Source organism: Haemaphysalis longicornis, unplaced genomic scaffold (assembly GCF_048455015.1).
Source record: "Haemaphysalis longicornis isolate Haplotype H1 unplaced genomic scaffold, Haemaphysalis longicornis Haplotype H1 scaffold_1, whole genome shotgun sequence".
Lineage (NCBI taxonomy): Eukaryota > Metazoa > Arthropoda > Arachnida > Ixodida > Ixodidae > Haemaphysalis > Haemaphysalis longicornis.
In genome coordinates, this window is record NW_027526203.1 from 102,098,210 (window position 1) to 102,120,423 (window position 22,214).

The window sequence follows — 22,214 nt, forward strand, 5'->3', positions numbered from 1 at the left end:
ATAACGATTTTTCTGTGCACATTGGTGTCGGGATTTTGTTCTGAATGGAATTGCCATGTGTATAGGTGTGTATATTGTATTTTTTGTTCCTTGAAGTGATGCATTTGTAATCACTCCTCTGTATTTCAATCACTCCTGCTATAGCCCTTAAAGGGCTGGAGTATATAAAAAAAATAAAAGAAATAAAATAAAGTTACCTGTCTACCTAAAGCATATTCCCTTTTCTTGCGCACTCTGCCGGAAGCTGGTCTTCTTGTCTAAACACTATAAGCAATGCTTAATCACTTGATTGATTGATTGTGGGGTTTAACGCGCCGACGCAACGCAGGCGATGAGGCGCGCCGTAGTGGAGGGCTCCGGATTAATTTTGACCACCTGGGGATCTTTATCGTGCGCCGAAATCTCGTACACACGGGCGTTTTTTCTTTTCGCCTCCATCAGAAAAGCGGCCTCCGCGGCCGGGAATCGAACCCGCGACCTTGTGCTCAGCAGCGCAAAGCCTTAGCCACTGAGCCACCGCGGCTGGTAATGCTAAATCACAAAGCGCTATTTTCGCAATCAAACGTAAACGCTCCAAATACTCGGCATTCTCAGACTCAAAATTTATCAGTCTTTTTTCCACTTAAAACTCGCTCTTTCGTTTGGCGCAACGCCACCCCCCTCACAGACACACTGGTAGTGCGGACCAGAGGGGGGCAGTGGCCTTGAATAAGTGCCGTGTATTGCACCCAGCAGAACAGGGGAAATGAGCCTCTCGGAAAAAGAGGGCACCATGGAGAGAGACCTGCTTGCACACCCTGGAAAGGGCGAGGACCCTGTCTCACCTCCGACTCCGTTTTCAACGTCCCGTCTCCTGCGCATGCGAGCGCCGTTGCATCCCATGGCTGGTCGTCCATATTGCCAGGCCAGAAGCTGCCAAGAAAGACAGGTTGGACGCCTTCAGTTTCAGACAACATGGTGCACCTTGCTTTTGTGGTATTTGTGGTATATACACATTTGTACAATCCATGAATACTGCCATGAGTAGCCAAAATGCAATACCGGCATACATGATGGAAATTGCAGAGGAACAGCTCGCCTAAGGTCGATTGTATTCTTTCCTACCAAATACCACATGTATAACACAGTGAAAAAGGTTTTGCAGTTTCACGGTAGCCATTAAGACACGAAAAGAATATATGCACGCAACCCCGTAGTTAACACTACTTAAAAATGCAGCGCAACAGAAACAAAGACTTAAGCTGAGGCACACAGGACGAGCGTTGACTTCCAACTGTACATTTATTACCGAAACATGTCATATTTATAAATATGCATGTACACACCTATGGTACAACACTGAATGTGTTATGATCAAACAGCTTCATTGTGACCAGCTGACAACGGAAACTGTGGAAACTGCATAAATCCCAAGGCTATGCGAATTGTGTCAGCGCTCCTTCCATAGCCCTCTACAGAAAGGAACTTGATTATCTATACGTGCTAAAGAGCGCAACATAGCTACCTATCTGAAAGGACACACACACGTATTAACGAGAGGGGGTGGTAATCATTTTGGGTTTGTTTCGCAACTCAAGTTTCCGGCATAATTGATATAGATTACTTGTCGAGTCGAATGTTTTATTGTAGGTGTGTGCATGCGTGTTTTTAATGCTGACATTCCTCTGTAATAAAATTCAGTTGGAAATGAGCGATCCTCACGTGTGCCTAAGCTTAAGTCCTTCTTTCTGCTGCGCTATATTGTTAAGATGAATCGCCAACTCGCCAAATACTACACTCTCGTAAACACAAATTCATCAAGCCTCACCACTAAACGTCAGGCAACCGCCCACATTATTGTGCATACAATCGAAGGGTGCCTAACGAAGCAATAACATACGAAACTGTGAAATCAAAGAGCCATTTGAAGTTCAAACGCAAAAAAAGGTTGCGCCAGCCACTCTGAGAATGTGGTTGGAAAGCAAAGCTGTAAACGAACCAACAACGATTACCCATGCGACGTCCCGTAAATTCAGCCACGTCACTCTAGAAATAGTGGAACCAGAGAGAAGTGAAATGTACCCAACCAAGCCCTTTATGACTTCAAAGAGATATTCGTCGTAAGGTTAACTCAACGATGATGCATGAACGGTGATTGGTGGAGTTGTATTGGTGTAGCACATGAGTGGTAACTTTTTTTATAAAATTAAAGGAAGCTCAAACCCGGTGTTAGACGATCTTCCTTCTCCATCTCTGGCGCCGTGGACGGAGGCGACGAGATCGGCCGCAGAGACGGACGAGGAGGATGAAAAGGAGGAGGATTAGGAGAAGGAGAGGAGGAGCACTAGGACCAGTAGAAGGAGGAGGAAGTACATCTATTCAGAATTCTGAGTGGCCCAGAGTGTGGCCCAGGGGATTGGTTCTTTCTTCACTGCAGTCCATATGCAGTCCGCACCGCCAGTGCTCTGTCCACCAACTAAAGCTGGGTAGGCAGGCAGGGGCTGGACAGCAGTATCTCCTATTTCTCTTGTTGCGTAGTTGACGGAAAGAGAGGAGGGTGCCAGGGCTACAGTCGCACACCCCTATTATGTGGCGGATTGTTCCTACTTCTGAGAAATATTTACATTCAGCGTCGTAGCGATACAGGTACATTAAGTGAAGACGCGTCAGGTGTGGGAAGCAGCCTGATTGTTTGTGCCGTAGGATAGTTTGTTTTGCTCAGGAAAGGTCAGGTTAAGGGAAGGGTAGGGTCTGTATCTGAAGGCGATAATGCTGGGTTACGTCCCTGAACGAGACAAGCGGGTGACTGTCCTCGTGCACCTCCATAGCACCGGGGGTAAAAGCACAGGCTTGTTGGTGGGCGTATTCGTTGCCCTCCATGGAAGCGTGAGCGGGTGTCCAGATGAGCATAATGGAACCGTTTGGGGAGTCTGTTTTTAGCCCACAAAGTGCACGTCGGTGCACCCAACCCAGGTTGTAATTCCGGTAGGCTTGTTGGCAATCGGTTACTACCTTTCGAACCCCTGGTTGAGTGAGAGCCAACGAGATGGCTGCCTCTTCTGCTGCCATCATGTCTTGGGCCTTGATTGAGGGACACGCAAAGAGGATGGTTCTGGAGGCAGCCACGATGATGGCGTACTACTGCTGTCGATGTTGGGAGGCGTCAGTGTAAATAACTGCATCATTCCCACAGAGGAATGTGTTGAGCGCTTGATCACATGCTTGTCGGCGACCCTCGTCGTGTGGGGGGTTCATATTTCTAAGCAAAGGGAGCATCCTTATGCTTGTCGCCAAGAGTGCGGGAGTACATCAAGCGGAGTGACATTCTGTGCTGCCTAGCCAATCTGGTGAACGATGCGGTGACCCATCGCAGTTCTGAGTCGGACCTTCTGGTTAGAAAGATGGCCTTCTATCAGCTCTTCCACCGTGTTGTGGAGCCTCTGGCTAAGCAGATTCTTTGTCCACGCACTCATGAGGAGCCCAATGGCGTGCTCGACCGCCTTGCTAATCATTATATAAAGTACCTTTATGTCCTCCTTTCCGAGAAGAAAACAGGGGGTTGACGTAAGTGGTTCTCGAGAGGGCAAAAGCTTCAATTATTTGAAACGTATCGGATTCCTTGAGGCCTCGCTTCCTCGTGGCACCTCGCCTGATCATGTGTGTGATTTCATTGATGCTGCGTTTCAGGCGCTGCAACGACACGTCACTCTTGGAGTTGGCCTGGAGATGTAGGCCCAGGTCCTTATGCTGGGGCTCAGAGCGATGGCCTGGCCATCAAGAAGTATTCGAATGTGTTCCTTGATGTGCCGTTTGGCGTGAGGGCTAATGACAAGGAGCTGTCATTTTTTACGTGAACACTGGAGGCCACAGGGTTTAGCACATCAGCTTACCAGAAGTGAGATGCCATGCGTTGTTTAGAGCTTCTTTTAATTTTTATAACTCCTAGCATACGCGCAAGGCGCGCACAGGGCCAGTAGACATGCCGTGGACGGAGCCTAAAGCGGCGCGTCAGGGCGCGTGACGCTATCATGTGGCATTCATAGAGGATGCAGGGGGTAAACCCGTAGATATTCTTGCTGAGTCCACCACCTGTCTTCCCTGTCTCCCCGTGGGCTCGTAGCTAAATCGTTAAGACAACCGGGTCTCGCTTTGTTACGCTATTAGTTCCAGGTTCGATTCCTGGCGGTGCGAGTGAATTCTTTTATTTGTCTGCGCGAGTTTTCTGATGACACCAACGGTCGCGAAAGAACCCTTGGGGGTAGATGTATAAAGCTTTGCTTTAAAAACTGAAGCAACACAGTTGCACGCGAGTCAGCTGGTCAGTGATAAAAACCAGTGCTGTAGTTACGAAAATCCACTCCAATCCACCCTGTGAATGTGCTTGGAAAGCAAAGCTGTAAGCGGTACCCACAACGACTATCCCTGCGACATCACTTAAATTCACTCACGTGGTTATAAAAATAGTGAAACTGGAGACAAGTAGAATGCAGTTAACAACACCATTTATTACTTAAAAAAGGTATTCTTTTCTAAGGGTAAATCAATGCATGATTCATGAACGGTGCTTGGTTGAGTTGTATTGGTGTCGCAGATAAGTGGAAACTCTTTTTTATAAAAGAAAGGAACGTCAAACCCCGCGTTAGACGATCTCAATTCTCCGTCTCTGCCGCCACGGACAGAGGCGACGAAATCGGCGAGAGATGGAGGTCAAGGAGGAGACGAAAATATTCTTTTATTCAGATTTTTGAACGGCCCGGAGGGCGGGCCAGGGGTGCGCTTCCTTATTCACTGGAGCCCGTATGCATTCCGCGCCGCCTGATCTCTGTCCAACAACTGAAGCTACAGAGTAGGCTCAGAGAGCTGAACAGCATCATTTCTTATTGATGTTGTTGCGTAGTTTACGGGAAGAGAGGAGCGTGCTCAGGGCTAAAGTCGCACACCTCGATTATGTGAAGGAGTGTTTCTACTTGTGCGCAAAATTTAAATTCAGCGTGGTAGAGATTGGGGGGCATTGAGTGGAGACGCGTCGGATGGTATGAGCCGTAAGGTAGTTGTTCCGTGGAAAGTTCATGGTGCAGTGAGGTTAGGGTCTGTCTCTGAAGGCGATAATGCTCTGAAGGCGATAAGGATGCGACGACCCAGTGGAGTTCTGCTGAATCGGAGCTTCTGGTTAGAAGGATGGCTCACTAACTGTTCTTCCACCGTGTAGTGGAGCCCCATCCTAAGCAGCCTCTCCGTGGATGCACTCATGGAAAGACCAATGGCACGCTTAACCACACTTGTAATTTTGATATGAAGCAACTTTATGTCCTCCTTGCAGAGAAGAAGACAGGGGGGCTGAGGTAAGTGATTCTCTAGAGGACAATAGCTTCAATTATCGGGAGGTATTGGCTTCCTTGAGTGCACGCTTCTTGGTGGCAACTCGCCTGATCACGTGTATGATTTTATTGCTGGTGTGTTTCAGCCGCTGCAACGATCGTCACTCTTGGTGTTGGACTGGAGATGTAGGCCCAGGATCTTGATGATGGGGCTTGGAGTGATGGCCTGGCCATCAAGAAGTATTTGAGTGTCTACCTTGATGTGCTGTTTGGCGTGAGGGCGACGACAAGGTGCTCCGATTTTTGAGGTGAACACTGGTGCCCACAGGCGTTAGCAATGCTTATTGGCGTACTCGAAGTGCGAGTGCAACGGTTGGTGTGAGCCTCCTTTAATTTTTGTTAGCCCTAGGGCAGGCTCAGGGTATAGACACGGCCGCTACACGTGCCGTGGGCGGAGTGCACATCAGCGCGAGACGTCGCGTAAAGCTATCACGTGGCATTCAGCGACAGGGTAGGGGTAAACCCGCACTTGTGCGTGGTGAGTGCATCGCCGGTTTTCCCAGTTTCCACGTGGGCCCGTAGCTCAATCGGTAAGACAATGGGCGCACGCTTCGTTAGTATGTTAGTTCCAGGTTCGAGTTCTGGTGCTGCCAGTAACTTCTTTTATTTGTTCGCGGGAGTTTTCTGTTGACACCAACGGTCACGAAAGAACCCTTGGACGGTAGAGGTAAAAAGCTTTGCTTTGAATTAAATGTCAAAAGGTGAGAGAAAATTGTTCTACCCACAGCGCTGTTACCCAGAACCATTCGAGTAGCTACGCCAGCGCTCCAGACGAAAATGGCAGGAAGAATACCTTATTGCTAAACCCAGGGGAAGATTTTTCGAGAAACGTTTTTGCCTCGTTGAATTACTGAACTCATCCGTCTTCTGTCGAGAACCGTGATGTATCGGTTTCTGAAAAATTACTTGATCTTGATATACAATACAGGACCGGCCAGATTACAACATCGACTGGGAAGAGGAATAAAACGCTCATAGTTCACAGTCTAGGATAATTAGAAATAGTGAAAACTTGAGCTTTTATAAAGTTTTACGCCGAAAATGCGACTGCTTGTGCAAAAAATAAAACACAAAAAACGTCAAAAAGCAGCCACATGCTGAAAACCTGAAGGGGCTGAGTGCATTGATATGCCAGGAAATATTGCAACACCTTAATGTTGACATCGACTGAAAGAAATATTTTAGCCCATTGCACTCCTCAAACGCGTACGAAAGGGAAGCACTGTGCCCAAAAGGCGGCTATATTATCCTGACGCGAAGATTGTTGCGAAAACATCCCCGACTATAGCGAGCCAGAAATTTGGGAAGATGCCTTTATCTTCCTGAGCTTGTCGATCTGATGTGAGCTTGCGGATGACCTTTGAGCCTCCTTTCCGCGCACCCTCGGGGCGGCTCGTACTGCACAGACTGCCTTCAGCGCTTCCATTTCTCCCCTGGCGTTAAATTCCGCAGTGCTGCGCTAAAAACAAATGTGTAGGGCTTACAAGAGCAGAAAACAAAAGAGGTGTGTGTACCCTGTACGCGCCTAAGAGAGGAGAAGAAAAAAGGGAAATTCATCACGACGACGACGGTAGCGAGAGGACCCAATTGCACCGCGGGTAGAGTACTTTGAGCGTGACGTTTACGCTAGCGTTCACGTAGGGTAATTAAGAGGCCCCTCAATCGAGGCAAGCTCAAGAATCGGGGAAGAGTGATGGAGATAGGACGCAATCGCACCTTTCGGAATGCGCTGTCCATATTGCAAAAGAGTCTGCTGCAAAATGCCGTCGCCTTCGTAAGTACGCTATGCAGGATAAGAAAAAAAGGCCCACGGGAAGCGGAGAGGCAGGCACTGGCTGTGGATAAAAAACCCGCCACACACCATTACGACGAGAACACTACTCCATCATGTGAACACGACGTCTCAAGCAAAGGGGACCTGTTCCCAACACAGCTATTATTACGTAGAGAGGCTCCCGCACCATGATGTCAAATGCAATGCTGTTTCAATATAACTCGTAAGCAGTTTAGATGTAACGATAAATTTTAAAGCAAAGCTTTTTACCTCTACCGCCAAGGTTTCTTTCGCGACCATTAGTGTCAACAGAAAACTCCCGCGAACAAATAAAAGAAGCTACTGGCACCGCCAGGAGTCGAACCTGGAACTAACGTAGTAACGGAGCATCAGCCCGTTGTCTTACCTATTGAGCTACGAGCCCAAATGGAAACGGGCAATACCGGCGATTCCCTCACCAAGCACAAGTGCGGGTTTACCCCTATGTTCTCGCTGAATTGCACGTGATAGCCTCACGCGACGCAGCGCGCTGGTGTGTAGCTGTCGTGTCCGCCGCACCGTGACAATGCACTAGGACTCACAAAAATTAAAGGAAGCTCCCACCAACCGTTGCAATAACCTAACGCCTGTGGCCTCCAGTGTTCACCTAAAAAATCAGAGCACCTTGTCATCGCCCTCACGCCAAACAGCACATCAAGGTAGACACTCAAATACTTCTTGATAGCCAGGCCATCACTCTAAGCCCCATTATCAAGATCCTGGGCATACATCTGGAATCCAACACCAAGAGTGACGATCCTTGCAGCGGCTCAAACACACCACCAATAAAATCATACACATGATTAGGTGAGTTGCTACCAAGAAGCGGGTCCTCAAGGAAGCCGATACCTTCCGATTAATTCAAGCTATTGTTCTCTAGAGAATCACTTACGTCACCCCCCCCCTGTCTTCTTCTCTGCAAGGAGGACATAAAGTTGCTTGATATAAAAATTATAAGCCGACAAGCACGGGATTAAGCGTTCAGCACCACCACGGCGTGACTTACTCCGTTATCTACACAGACGCCTCCCAACATCGAGAGCAGCAGTACTCCATCATCGTGCCTACCACCAGAAGCAACCTCCTTTCGTGTGTCTGACTCAAGCCCCAAGACATCATGGCAGCAGAAGAGGCAGCCATCGCCTTGGCTCTCCCTCAACCAGGGGTTCGAAAGGTAGTCACCGATTCCCAACAAGCCTAGATGAATTACCCGTCAGGGTAGGTGTCCCGAGCTGCACAGCATGTGCTAAAAAAACACCTCCCAAACGGTTCTATTCCGCTCATTTAGACGCCTGCTCACGCTTTCTTGGAGGGCAACGAATACGCCAAACAACAGGCCTGCGCTTTTACCCCCCCTCCCTCCCCCATGCTATGCAGCTGCATGAGGAAAATAACCCGCTTTTCACGTTCAGAAACATAACCCAGCATTATCGCCTTCAGAGACAGACTCTAACCTCACCGCATCCTCAACTTTCCACGGAACAACTACACTTCGGCTTACACCATCCGACGCGTCTTGACTCAATGCCCCCGAATCGCTACCACGCTGAATTTAAATTTTGCGCAGAAGTAGAAATTCTCCGTCACATAATGGGGGTGTGTGACTTTAGCCCTGAGCACCCACCTCACTTCCCGTAAACTACCCAACAACATCAATAAAAGATGTTTCTGTCCAGCTTTCTGTGCCTACCCTGCAGCTTCAGTTGGTGGACCGGAGATCACGCGGCGCGGAATGCATGCGGGCTCCAGTGAATAAGGAACCACTCCCTTGGCCCGCCCTTTGGGCCGTTCAGAAATCTGTATAAAAGTGTATGTCCTTCTCTTCCTCGTCCTCCTTCTCTCGCCGATTTTGTCGCCTCTGTCGGCGGCGGCAGAGAAGGAGAAGGTATAGTCTAACACCGGGATTGAGCTTCCTCTGTTTTATACAAAAAGAGTTTCCACTCAAGATTTTCCACACACAGCAATACAGCTACACCAAACACCTTTCATGAATCAAGCATTGATTTACCCTGAGCAAAGAATTAATTATTTAAAGTAGTAAAGGTTGTGGTTAACTGCATTTCAATTGTGTCTGGTTTCACTATTTGTGGAACCACGTGAGTGAATTTAAGTGATGTCGCATGGGTAATCATTGTGGGTGCCGCTTACAGCTTTGCTTTCCGAACACATTCACAGGGTGGATTGGCGCGAATTTTTTGTACCTCACGCGTTTCCTGCAAAAGACATTGAAGGCTTTGGCTATAAAAAAGCTAAAGTGCTGCGCAGCACTTCGTTTATGAAACCGACCAATCGTTTTGATGATATTTGTTAGCGGCTTTGCGAAGGTTCAAAGCATTACGGAATAAAGAAAATGCTCAATTTCAAAAGGGTGCAGCTGCAGTGTTGCGACCTGCCAAATTCCAGAATACAAATGAAACGTCGGTAGCACACAGGCAACGGACAAACGGGCTTGGAGTCACATGTACAAAGAACACCACACCCGAGATAAATAAAATTTCTGTTGGTGAGCGAACGCATGCCTTTTCATACGATCTCGCGGACATCGCTAAAAAATTCAGGCCCTTCTACCGAGTGAATCTGAAGTCCAGCGAAGCTGGTGCTCTTTTTGGATTTGCTACGTTGCTGTTAAGCTATATTTGAGATGTGCTGTATTGAATTTTAAATACAGTGGCCCACTCTCTACATCACACACCAAGAAATAAACAATTGGTGCGACATACAATGACATTTTATTATAGCGTGTCTGCACCAAGCATAGTCGGCTATTTTGCGCCGCATAGGAGGCCGATGAAGAGCACGCGCCATGGCTCGACGTTGAAGGCGGAGGGAAGCGCTGTGCGTGCCGAGGATGACTCAGAAAAGAGAGAGAGAGAAAAAACACTTTATTCAAAAGCCCGGGTAAGTGCGTTCGGTGACCGACAGCCGCAGCCTGTCGGTGACCATGGCAGCTCTTTCGGCGAGACTCTTCTGAGTCAGCACGTCCGAGCTGCCCAGCGCCTTCTCCGAGAGCTCGTCTGAGGGGATCAAGGGAAAGGGGTCTTCAGAGCATGCCCATAAGAGATGGGCGACTCTGTCCTTCTCACCACACGCAGGGCGATTAGCTGACGGATATAAAGTCAAGTGAATATGGTGCAGCATGGAGCGACATAGCAGCGTGTTGGTCGGTAATAGGCGCCACAGACCTTCTTCAGGATTAGTAAAGAGACGGTGGCAGAGGCGGAGGAGAGGAGTGGCGCTAAAACCACCTTGACACTGTTAATGGCCATTCTACGCAGTGCAACGCACAGTGTGGGAGAGCCAGCTTACAACGACTACCGATTTTCACGGCTGTAACTCTAAACACAACTGCGTTGCTGGGGAGGGATTGTTTCACAGGGAATATAAGTCGGCTTTATCAACGCATAGAGGCCCTAACAGCTTTTCTTAAACTTTTTTTTAATTTTTTCATACTCCCTGCTAACTACGATGAGAAAATTGCTACCGCTGGCCGGATCCCGCGTGATCCTAGCTATCTATACAGCTTCACTGAAAAAACGATCTAGGAGGTGTAGTGCCGCGTCGGTTTCGGCCTCGGTGGGGGTGAAGCACAAAGAGAGGTGCTCACCTTTGATAGTGACCGGAAGAGACTGTTTACTCAAGATGACGTCACATTTACACCTTCGGCGTAGCCCCCTGGTGGTAGAACCACCAAAGCGCCAAGATGTAAAAACCCGGATACTACAGGAGGATCAAATCACCGGCGAACGAACTCCTCGAGGCAGCGACAAGCGACGACACGCGGTAAAGACAATAAAGCAGTCCATGCTCTGAAACCTTTAGGCCTCGTTCTGACTGCTGCAGATGATCACCCGGGATTTAAACAATTCCCAGGGTGTAAAGCTCGTCCTACATGGCGCGAATTTCGACCACGAACTTCAGCCAGCGTCTCTTGGGCAAGTCACGCGGACACCGAGGACGCCAACATCGCAGCCGTGTACAAAACTAACGGTCATCTTGAGCAATTCAGAGATCTGCGACGCTACCAGTCGAGTCGTAGCTCAGGCGGGCTACCATTCGTCACCGGCAACGGGCCTTGCGCGATCAATCACGTGCGTCCGCTGGAGCCACGAACACCTCGAGCTCTGCACATGCACCAAACGGTGAAGCCGCCCGCCGGCGGCTTCGCCTCTCCCACCTTCTGATGTGAAAATCGTCCTGCGCCCTCGAGGAGGACTCGCGGTGTTTTCTGCAGCGCAAGCCGCATTAGCCGATGCCATCATGGCCCAAACAGGAGCGGCGCCGAGCCGTGAGGACCAAATCCGGATACACCACGTGGCTAATTACCTCCTTATTAGTACACCTTCGGAAGACCGTGCACCATATACGCCGGAATTAAATGTCTCGTGCTTCACAGTCTGTGATAGCAGCCCTTCACGTGACCGCTCCAGATAATACCAGCATGGGAATCATATTCGATGTTCCAGAGGAAGACACGCTGGAAGAAGTGCTTGACAGCATTTTCAATTACAACGCGCACTTGCCAATCCTTAAAGCCAAATCTCTGAACCGTTCTAACATGGCACAAATCTTATTCGACGGGCACCGCGTCCCCTTCTGGTTGAGATACACGGCAGCGATGTACCGGTGCAAGCCCTTTCCCCGCAAGACGGAGGCATGCACGGTGTGCTGGCGAGAGGGGCACCGGCTAGATCTGTGCGCGAACATCAGACCCCAAGCGATGCTCCAGCTGCGGCAAAACGAATCCCTATGATGGCCACCGGTGCACCCCCCGGTGTACAATGTCCGACGGCCCTCACCCTACGGGCTCCGTGGACTGCCCAAGACGCTTTCAACGACGCAAGCTTGCACCCTCGTATGCCCAGTTGGTCTGGGAACAAGGAAAATTGCTCAAGGCTCCCTAGGACCGCCACGCCGATTCCCATGGACTCCATCACGAAACCCGCACCAACCACCTTGAGGGTCCGGCCCGGAGCTCCAAGGATTGACAGAAGCTTCCACGGGGCAACGAGAGTAAGGCGGGACAGCACCCTCCCCGAAAGCAGCATGGCACGGAACTCAATAGCAGCTACAAATTCTCCCTCCTACAAGATGGCAGACCACCACGGCAACAGCTAAGCGGCCCAAACACCTCTACTCACTTGGTCAGAGCTCCCACCTGCATTACATCATCCCCCTTCATCAGCCATCTCCTTCCAACACACCCCTTCCTTCTGATATGACATAGCAGGCGAATTTCAAGCCATCCGCCTAGAAATAGCCGCGCTACAAGCTGAGAATCCCACCCTAAAAAAGGTGATCTCCCAGTTACGATCGAACCAGCGACAGGAGCCCCCCCCCCCAAGCGGAGAGTACCAAACCCACCCAATCTTTCCCCGGAGTCACCCTCGGAGGAGCGCCTGCAGGGTATGGAAAGGGTGATAGCGGAGCAGTAGGTTGAATACACCCAAACAGTACAAAGCATCCTGAGCGCACAGGCCGAAATGCAGGCCCGATTGGAGAACATTACTCGGGAGATGCTGTGTACGTGTCAGAGACCTAGCCGCGCAATTTAACCAGCGAAATGTCCCAGTAAATCATATCACCGATGAAGGCCTCTCAGGAACTCCTGATCCGGCAGTGGAACTGTCGGCGCTTCGCTTCGAAACGAGCAGAACCGCAGCTACTGCTAGAAGAGGTAGAGAATCCCTCGGGCATAACTCGCTGTAGGAACCCCGCAGAGCATGTCTGATGTCTAGGTTTTCAGACCTTGCAAACACAACACGACACTGCAGTTCTAGTGCAGCAAAACATATCAGCCCAACACGCGCATTTTGTTAGCAGTTGCATCCCCCATGACTTTGCAACGGTCCACAAGAAACGTAGGACAGAATAGGTCATTCATTTACGAACATTTACTAACCCTGAGATCTGATTCAATCTCAGAATCCCACACACGAGACTCCACCGGATCTACCAACTAGGGAAGGAACGAGTGTACAACAAGGCACCACTCCGGATTTCACCCAAACCTAGAGTCGGTCATACAGAATGGAGTAGGCTAGAAAACACACTAGGCAGTGATCATCACATTATACAGCCAAACATGACACTCAAGCACCGCACAGCACGACCGCGCATGGAGAATGTCATCACAGGCTGGCATGCTTTCGGGAAGGCACGGCAAGCTGAGGATTTGCCTTCCTCCCCAACACTTGACCTAGCTCAATGGACAAAGCAGCTCCTCGGGGACGTACGGAATCACCTACAAGAATTAGATCCCGAAATGCCGACGCCACACGTCGACTTTAAATTGCAGCATATGTGGGAAGCTCTCACATGCCTTAAGAGTCGATGGCGCCCTCAAAAGCATAACCGGCGCCTATGAAAACGAATAGCCATCCCAGCCAAGGAAATACAATGCTATTCAAACAAACTAGTGAGATCAGGATGGGAACAGCTGTGCGATCGGCTGCAGGGTGCTGTGAGTATGAAGAAGACTTGATCCCTTCTAAGACACCTACTCGATCCATCACGTTCTAAAACGGAGCAGGCGAACCAAATTATCCGACTTACCAGGCAGCTTGCGACCGATCTGTTTTAGGCGATTCGAGAGCTCGCCAATAGATACGTACCAGATGGGGAACAGCAATAGCACCCGGACTAATCCGGGCACCTAGCCCCTTCTTGGACGAGGATATCCCTATCTGAAAACCCAACGGCGCTGGAGCTCCGCTTCCAGCGTTCGCCTGATTATGGGAGTACGTAACGCTGAAATACGCCGGACGCGGGAACGCTGAAGCGCGCGGGACCTTGGACGCTGGAACACGCCGGACGCGGAAAAGCGTGGATCCGGCGCGTGCTGGAATACGCCGGAGACCGCGCCGCCTCCAGCGGATAGCATGGCCGATGCTCACGCTAGGCCTTTTTTGTTTATTAGCCGTGTAATTACAAACCCGAATACCTGTTAACAGGAAATACAGAAATCCTTCCTTCACAGAAACCAATGTAGCGCTACAAAATTTCGCAAGACTCATTTGGGCTCTCTTCAGCTGATTTCCCCCCTTGCTGACTGCATTGTTCCATCATAGCGCTCAATCGGTTCGAAAGAAAATTTATTCTCCCGGATAGAAAAAAAATTAAACGAGCATCGACAATAACCGTTCGAAAATTGGTTCCTTAAGGGATTTCTTACGGTCATTAAAACACAAGTAAACAAATATTTATTGAACCTGTTTTATTTAAAAAGCAAAACGTGAGAGAACGTGAGAAAATTAAACCGAAAGTCAATCCTTAGCTGGATTCTGTTCCTTGGTCAACCTTGATTCGTTGACAATGCATTCGTACAGCAAGGACGGGAAGGGTGTCCTGTGGTGAAAAGCTCACGTCTTTTGGTGCAGTACTCTCTCGAAGAGTACGCACGCATGATACCTGCCAAAGTCACGGAGGGGTCACTGCAATTTCACTCTATTGTCGAAGCACATCGAACGTACTCCGAATCACGCTGCCTGTGAGATTCGTCGTATTCACTGGCATCAAAGTGCCAATAATCCCAGGCACCACGCTTTGTCGTCGCTAGAGGAGCCCTCACTTCTAGATGCTTGGAAACAGGACCACTGTTCTTGCTTTTATCACCGCTTCCGTAGTTTTACATGTTGCTGATGACACTTCCCGGAGACATAGGATGCACGTTTTTGCAAAAATGTTACGCGTAACTTCAAGTAGGCACAGCGCTGATGTGAAATGTGGACGAGCCACTAAGCCATGAAGCCACCGCCAAATCTTGACCGAAACACGAATAGGAGGAGGGAACAAAGTGTTCCCCGCCCGATGACGAGAACTTGTTCCGCCACCCATCCTTACCCTGCTCATTTCCTAGTATTGTGGGCTCCCCTGCACGGCGAGTGCTGTCTCACGACAGGGCGATGCATCCGCGACCTTTCCTCCGAGTGCCCGGGCTAGAGCGAAGGCTCGCGTTTTCCTACTTTTGCGTTTATACTTTTTTAACCGTGTCTTGGCAATGCAATGGGATCACTGGCGCCATTGTGTTTCTTTTTTCACAGGCAGCGGCAACTGGTTAGCTGGTCTTGAAAACTTATTTTCACTACTCAAACTTGCTTCGACCCATGGTTCGCGTTAGAAAAAAAAACAGCACGCAGATTGAGACAATGGGGCTGTCAAAGACACCAGGAAATACATGCAAAATTGTAAACTGCAATAATTACCGTCTTTAAAAAAAATGCGCGTCAATCCACCCTGTGAATGTGCTTGTAAAGCAAAGCTGTAAGCGGACCCGGAACAATTACCCATGCGACATAGCTTAAATTCACTTACGTAGCTCTACAAATAGTGAAAGTAGAGACAAGTGAAATGCACTTAACCACACCTTTGATTCCTTCAAAGAGATATTCTTTGTTCAGGTTAAACCAATGCATAATTCATGAACGGTGTGTGGTTGAGTTGTATTGAGGAAGCACATAATTGGAAACTTGTTTTTTTTTTATAAAATTAAAGGAAGCTCAATCCCTCTGTTAGACGATCTCTCTTCTTTGTCTCCGACGCCACCGACAGAAACGAAGAAATCGGCGAGAGATGGAGGAGGACTCGAAGGAGGAAATACTGTTATTCACACTTCTGAAAGGCCCAGAGGGCGGGCGAGGGGAGTGGTTCCTTCTTCACTTGAGCCCATATGCATTCCGCGCCGCCTGTACTCTGTGCACCAGCTGAGAGAGCTGGACAGCAGCATCTCCAATTGCGGTTGTTGAGTAGTTCACGGAAAAAGGGGAGGGTGCTCAGGGGTAACGTCGCACACCCCGATTATGTGGAGGAGCGTTTCTACTTCTGAGAAAAATTTACATTCAGCATCCTACCGATTAGGATGCTTTGAGTGAAGACGCGATTGATGGTATGGGCCGTAGGGTAGTTGTTCCGTGGAAAGTTAAGGGTGCGGCGACGGAAGGGTGTGTCTCTGAAGTCGATAATGCTGGGTTATGTCCCTGAACGTGACAGGCCGGTAACTGTCCTCGCGGAGCTCCATAGCATTGGGGGGGGGGGGAGGGGGTAAAAGTGCAGGCCTGTTTGTGGGCACATTCGTTGTCCTCCATGGAAGCGTGAGCAGGCGTCTAGATGAGGTTAATGCAGTCGGTAGGGCAGTGTTTTTTTAGAACACGCAGTGCAGCTCGGGGCACCCACGCCGGCTAGTAATTCTGCTGGGCTTGTTTCGGATCGTTGAGCACATTTCGGACCAAGGCGATGGCTGCCTCTTCTGCTGCCAAAATGTCTTGGGTCTTGAGTGAGGCACACGCAAGGAGGTTGGTTGTAATGGTAGCCGCCATGATGGCGCACGGCTGCCCTCGATATTGGGAGACGCAAGTGTAGATATCTGCATGATCCCCGCCCAGGGTGGTGCTGATCGCTTGAGTCGGTGCTTGTCGGCGATCCTCGTGGTGTGAGGGGTTCATATTTCCAGGTAAAGGGGGAAGCATCTTAGTTGTCGCCAAGAGTCCGGGAGCACATCACGCGGAGTGACATTCCATGCTGCCCAGCCAATCTGGTGAAAGATTGGGGGACCCAGTGCAGTTCTGCTCAATAGGAGCTTCTAGCTCTTCCAGCGTGTTGTGGAGCTCCATCCTAAGCATCCTCTCCGTGAACGCACTCTAGCGAGGACCAATGGCCCGCTTAACCGCATTTATAATCATTATATCAAGCATCTTTACGTTATCCTTGCCGAGAAGAAGATAGGGGGTGACGTAAGTGATTCGCTAGAGGACAAAAGCTTGAATTATACGAAGGGTATTGGCTTCAGTGAGGCCTCGCCTCTTGGTGGCAATTCGCCTGATCATGTGTATGATTTGATTGATGCAGTGTTTGAGGCGCCCCAAGGATCGTCATTCTTGGTTTTGTACAGGAGATTTGGGCACAGGATCTTTGTGATGGGGCTTGGAGTGATGGCCTGGCCATGAAGGAGTATTTGACTGCCTCCCTTGATGTCGTTTGGCGTAAGGGCGGACGACAAGAAGGTCTGATTTTCGAGGTTAACACTGGAGGCCACAGGATTTAGCATATTCGCGTACTATAAGTGAGATTGCGTGTGTTTGTGTGAGCTTCCTTTAATTTTTCTAAGTGTTAGCGCATGCTCAAGGTACGCACACGGCCGCTACACGTGCCGTGGGCGGGAGCGCACAGCGGCGCGAGAGGTCGCGTGATGCTATCACATGGAATTCGGCGAGAACACAGGGGGTACACTCGCAGATGTGCTTGGTCCGTGCACCGTCTGCCTTGCCCGTTCCCACGTGGGCTCATAGCTCAATCGGTAAGACAACGGGCTTACGTTCTGTTACTATATTAGTTCCAGGTTCGATTCCTGGCGGTGCCAGCAGCTTCTTTTATTTGTTCGCAGGAGTTTTCTGGTGACACCAACGGTCGCGAAAGAACCCTTGGGGGGTAGAGGTAAAAAGGTTTGCTTTAAAATTTGATTGGTTGTAGGGTTTTAACGCGCCGACGCAACGCGGCGATGAGGCGCGCCGTAGTGGAGGCTCCGGATTAATTTTGACCACCTGGGGATCTTTATCGTGCGCCGAAATCTCGTACACACGGGCGTTTTTGCTTTTCGCCTCCATCAGAAAAGCGGCCGCCGCGGCCGGGAATCGAACCCGCGACCTCGTGCTCAGCAGCGCAACGCCTTAGCCACTGAGCCACCGCGGCGGGTTTTGCTTTAAAATTTACATTCAGTGTCGTAGCGATTCGGATGCATTACGTGAACACGCGTAGGCTGTGGGAAGGAGCCCAGATTGTATGAGCCGTAGGGTAGTTTGTTGTTCTCTGGAAAGGTCAGGGTAAGGCGAAGGTACGGTCTGTCTCAGAAGTCGATAATGCTGGATTATCTCCCTGGACGTGACAAGCGGGTGACTGTCCTCGTGCAGCTCCATAGCACGGGAGGTAAAAGCGCAGGCTTGTTGGGTGGGCGTATTTGTAGCCTTCCATTGAAGCGTGAGGCGGTGTCCAGATTAGCTGAATGGAACCGTTTGGGGAGTGGTTTTTTAGCACGCACAGTGCAGGTCAGGACACCCAACCCGACTGGTAATTCCAGTAGGCATGCTGGGAATCGGTGACTACCCTCCGAACCCCTGGTTGAGTGAGAGCCAAGGTGATGGCTGCCTCTTCTGCTGCCGTCATTTGTTGGGTCCTAAGCGAGGTACACGTAAGGAGGTTGGTTCTGGAGGTAGCCACGATGATGGCGTGTTGCTGCCCTCGATGTCAGGAGAAGTCTGTGTAGATAACTGCATGAGCCCCACCGAGGGTGGTGTTTAGCGCTTGAGCCCGTGCTTTTCGTTGATCCTCGTCAGCGTGAGGGGTTCATATTTCTAAGCAAAGGGAGCATCTTTAGTTTTAGTCGCCAAGAGTGTGGGAGTAGGTCAAGCGGAGTGACATTCTGGGCTGCCCAGCCAATCTGGTGAAGCATGCGGTTACCCACCACAGTTCTGAGTCGGACCTTCTGGTTAGAAAGATGTCCTTCTATCAGCTCTTCCACCGTGTTGTGGAGCCCGTGCTAAGCAGCCTCACTGTGGACGCACTCATGAGAAGACCAATGGCCTGCTAAACCGCCTTTCTAATCATTATATAAAGCATCTCTATGTCTTCCTCGTCGAGAAGAAGATAAAGGTTTGTCGTAAGTAACTCTCGAGAGGACAAAAGCTTCAATTAATCGAAAGGTACCGGATTGTTTTAGGCCTCGCTTCTTGGCGGCAACTCGCCTTATCATGTGTATGATTAGATTAATGCTGTTTTTGAGGCGCTGCAAGGAGACGTCACTCTTGGTGTTGGCTTGGTGTTGGTGTAGGCCCAGGATCTTGATGCTGGGGTTTGGAGTGATGGCCTGGTCATCAAGGAGTATTTGAATGTATTCCTTGATTTGGCGTGAGGGCGGACGACAAGGACCTGTGATTTTTTACGTGAACACTGGAGGCCACAGGCTTTAGCACATTGGCGTACTAAAAGTGAGATTCCATGGATTGGTGAGACCTTCCTTTAATTTTTGTAACTCTTTGCACATGAGCAAGGTGCGCACAGGGCTGCTAGACGGGCGTGAGTGGTCATGCGACGCTTTCACGTGGCATTCAGCGAGAAGGCAGGGGGTAAACCCGTAGATGTGCTTGGTGAGTACACCATTTGTCTTCCCGTGTTCGCGTGGGCTCGTAGCTGAATCGGTAAGGCAACGGGCTCTCGCTTTGTTAGGCTATTAGTTCCAGGTTCGATTCCCGGCGGTGCCAGTAAATTCTTTTATTTGTTCGCTGGAGTTTTCTGGTGACACCAACGGTCGCGAGAGAACCCTTGGGGGGTAGAGGTAGAAAGCTTTGCTTTAAAAGCACGTTTTGCTTGTCCTCTATGCGTACGTTTTGCCGACGGGCTACCCTTATTGCCTGATTCTTTTATCAAAGAATATTTTGTGGTACCATATATTCAACTTCAATTCCCTCAAACAACCCCACGCATTTGTGAAGGTTATTTATCCATTTGTTTGGTTAGCGGGCTACGCTTAGATGTTCCAACATTACTGTGAATTGTTCGAACTTGCGTTGTTAATTGCAAGTTTGTAGCGAAGGTTTTTTTCAAACGCGGCCGGAATGTAAATAGCAGCAATAAAACAAACTTTCATTACGATAGACTGTTGCAATGCAATTGAATGAGATGATCGTCCCTCGTACACAGCATTCTTTCCGTGCAGTGAACGCTAAAAAAGTTGGATTTGCGACACCTCACGGACCTCAAACACGACGTTTCGGAGCATCTGCGTCGATCGCGGCGCTGAAATACAACCAGTCGACCACGCAACCGGCGCGCGGAATTCTCGTGTCCAGCCCAGCAGCACATGAGACTGTATTATCCCGTTCATGCTATCCGTTTCGCCCTGGCTGAAGCCCAGTCCCCAGAGGCAACGTCCCTGTGTTATTCGCTGCTTTCCAGCAACCTCCCCGCGTTGCAGTCTTCAGCTCGGCGTTTTCCAGTGTTTTCCGTTCTCTCCAGCGTAATCCATCGCTCTCCTAATGCTGGAAAATGCGGTTCCCGCGTTGCTGCCGTCCAGCTCGGCGTTTTCCATTGTTTTCCGTTCTTTCCAGCGTATTCCATCACTTTCCTAATGCTAGAAAACGCGGGGTTTTCCGACAGGGATCACGGAGGGAGATGTCAAGGGGGCGCTGCAGGATGTGCGAACTTCTTCAGCCAAAGTTTAACACCAAGTGACCAATAAACTGCTCAAAAACTTCGACGATGGCTCGATATCTTACCTCACCAAGTTCTTTAACAGGCATTGGACAGAGGACAATCAACCTCGAAAGTTCCGTCATGCGAATGTTACCATAATCCCTAAGCCGCGCAAACAACTTTCGATAGAAAATCTCAGGTCGATGTCATGTAGAGGAAAAATAATGGAACGAATAATTATGGCATGAATAATAGAATAGGTTAATAGAAGAAAACTAATAGTTGTTGGCCAACATGACTGGCTTCAGGGCAGGGTTTGCGACAAACGATGTACACCTGAGGCTATACTGGATTTGCTGAAGGACCCACCCTCACGTGAGTCAGCCGCCATTCTAGCCTTGGACCTGACAAACGCATTCGATAAGGTATCGCACTCAGCCATTCTGGCAAGCGCAGAGCGCATAGGGCCAGGCGTACGGATGTACAACTATGTTCGCGCCTTCCTTTCGCGTAGAACAGCCGCGCTGACACTGGGTGACTTACAATGTCATGAAATACAGCAACGACCATGCTGCACATCCCAGGGGTCGGTCGTATCGTCCAACTCTTTAAGATAGCAGTGTCACCCTCCGCTCTGGATCGAGTGACCGGTCTTCAGTACAGCATATGTACAGACATTATAACCCTACGGGTCAATCGAGGAAGCGATGTATACACAAAAGAAGCCCTTCAAGCTGGCGCTATAGCCGTCGTACAAGGAGCCCGAGTGGCGGGCATGCAATGCTCTCCCACCAAACCAAAAATGCTTGTCTTGCCAGCAAAAAGATCAGGACTTTCGCCGGAGGCTTCCATCCATGTTTTACTGTACGGAAAGCCTGTACGGTGGTTCACAAGCCACAAAATTCTAGGGATTATGTTACAGATATAATCGGCGCAATACGGAGGTAATCAAAAGGCTCACCCCGCATCTTAAGCAATATATTGGCCTGCTCCGTAGAATCGCTGCCCAAGGGCACGGCCTGAAAGAGTAAGACCCCTTGATACTCGTATAAGTGTTTTTACCAGCCGGCTCACATATGCTCTCCCTTTGTTCCCCTCAACCACAGCTAAATGCGGAAATCATGTGGTCTAATCCGCAAAGCATATTGAGCCGCCTTGCAGTTACCACCGATCGCATCCAATGCCATACTAGAGGCAACAGGGGCATGCAATACAGCAGCAGAACCAATCGAAAGCAACCGCACTGTCTAAGTCAACTGCCTAGCGCGTTGCTCCACGGGCAGGCACCTCTTGCAGAGACTCGGTATCGGCCCAGCTCAAAGCCCTGAGTCTGTGTGCTGCATCGAATTATCAATCAGAAATCATATCATCGTCCGACCGATTCCCAAAAACATGCACCAAACATTTCATACCTAAAGGGAGATTCATCGGGCCACGATACTAAATCAAAAAATCTCCCCCTTTCCGAGTGACCCTCTATGTCAATGCCACAGAATATCGCCATTTAGAGGCATTCGCCATTGCTCTAATTCACTCCACATCATCTCCTCCTCCTTCCACTCTCACCCCTTACACCCGCAACCCGCATGTCGCGGAAAAGGCAGCAATAGCACTGGCATTAACCCAAAGGCCCACCCCTCTGATTGTATTCCCGGATTCAAAACCGGCCGTACAAAACTTTGCCAAAAGGCTCATTGCCACCCCGGCACACAAAATTCTTTCTTAATTCACCATCCGACACGGTCGAACTCCAATGGTTCCCGGTTCACACTGGCATTAGAGGGATAGAGACGGTCCACACGGGAGCCCGAGCTCCTGTCACTAGGGCGTACGATGTGCACTCTTCTCTCCATGAAGCCAGATCGACC